This window comes from Oncorhynchus keta, unplaced genomic scaffold (genome assembly GCF_023373465.1).
Source record: "Oncorhynchus keta strain PuntledgeMale-10-30-2019 unplaced genomic scaffold, Oket_V2 Un_scaffold_17718_pilon_pilon, whole genome shotgun sequence".
Lineage (NCBI taxonomy): Eukaryota > Metazoa > Chordata > Actinopteri > Salmoniformes > Salmonidae > Oncorhynchus > Oncorhynchus keta.
In genome coordinates this window covers 18383-20000 of record NW_026290828.1, presented here as the reverse complement: position 1 = coordinate 20000, position 1618 = coordinate 18383, and the positions used below count along the sequence as shown (strand labels likewise).

At 37.9% G+C, this 1618-nt stretch overlaps 1 protein-coding gene across 1 annotated transcript in view; it reads right to left on the bottom strand.

Annotated features, from left to right (window-relative positions):
* LOC127927809 (BTB/POZ domain-containing protein KCTD12-like) overlaps positions 1 to 32 on the bottom strand; it is a 1668-nt gene extending 1636 nt beyond the window's left edge. Inside the window, exon 1 of the mRNA XM_052514489.1 lies at positions 1 to 32. This exon is cut by the window's left edge and continues 1636 nt beyond it. The gene's annotated coding sequence lies outside the window, so the exon portion shown is untranslated.
* Between the last annotated feature and the right edge of the window lie 1586 nt (positions 33 to 1618).

The following is a 1618-nucleotide window of genomic DNA, read 5'->3' as shown; positions in this document are numbered from 1 at the left end:
TATATGGCTGGAGAGGAGGAGGAGACGGACTGGGGAGGCAGCAGAATACTGCTGAAAAGTTAACTCTTCACGGACAGAGTTTGTGACTTCCCTCAGTCAGTATGGAAGACTTCTCTTTTAGTAGAAGTAAAACTATGAAACCACTCAAGACCAGAGGTGTAAAGTAATTAAGTAAAAATACTTGAAAGGACTACTTATTGTAAGTAGTTGTTTTGGGGTATCTGTACTTTATATATATATATTTTTTTACAACTTTTACTTTTACTTCACTATATTCCTAAAGAAAATAATGTTATTTTTAGTCTGTACATTTTCCTTGACACCCAAAAGTCCTCGTTACATTTTGAATGCTTATAGCAGGACAGGACAACTGTCCAATTCACGCACTTCTCCAGAGTCACCCCCCACCGCCTCTAATCTGACGGACTCACTCAACAACACAAATGCTTCGTTGTTTTAAATGCGTGTTGGAGTGAGTCCCTGGATATCCTTACAACAAGAAAATGCTGCCGTCTGGTTGGCTAAATATAAACAAGGTGAAATGATTTACACTTTTATTTTTGATACTAAAGTATATTTAAAACAAACTACTTTTAGACTTTTTTTTTTTATTATTTTTTATTATTTTTTTATTTTTTATTAACAACAAATCAATACATAAAGCACATGAGGGAACACAAGCATACATAGATTACAAACAATGGACAATTGAGCTAGGGGCGGGGCTGGGGGCGGGGCTAGGGGCGGGGCTAGGGGGTACAATATCACATTACAATTACACAAGGACCTTAATGCATATACTTACAATTCTAACAGCTTTTTGTTAGTAGAGCATTTAACCGTCTTAAAACTAGACTTTTACTCAAGTAGTTTTTCACCGGGTGACTTCATTTCATTTTCTATGAAGGTATGTTTTACTCCAGTATGAGAACTGAGTCATTTTCTATGAAGGTATCTTTTACTCCAGTATGAGAACTGAGTCATTTTCTATGAAGGTATCTTTTACTCCAGTATGAGAACTGAGTCATTTTCTATGAAGGTATCTTTTACTCCAGTATGAGAACTGAGTCATTTTCTATGTAGGTATCTTTTACTCCAGTATGTGAACTGAGTCATTTTCTATGAAGGTATCTTTTACTCCAGTATGAGAACTGAGTCATTTTCTATGAAGGTATTTTTTACTCCAGTATGAGAACTGAGTCATTTTCCACCGCTGGTCAAGACAGGGAGAGGCCGACATCTAGTGGGGATTTTTTATTTTTTAACCTTTAATTAACTAGGCAAGTCAGTTAAGAACAAATTCTTATTTTCAATGGCGGCCGAGGAACAGTGGGTTAACTGGTCTAGGAACAGTGGGTTGACTGGTCTAGGAACAGTGGGTTAACTGGTCTAGGAACAGTGGGTTAACTGGTCTAGGAACAGTGGGTTGACTGGTCTAGGAACAGTGGGTTAACTGCCTGTTCAGGGGCAGAACGACAGGTTTGTACCTCGTATTTCCCCACTAATTGTTATTTTGACCAATCAGATCAGATCTTTTGCCAATAATTGGGAAAAGGGGTCAGAAATGGGCTGCCTGTATAAACTAAGTGATGGAGACCCTCCAATAGATAGAGACCCT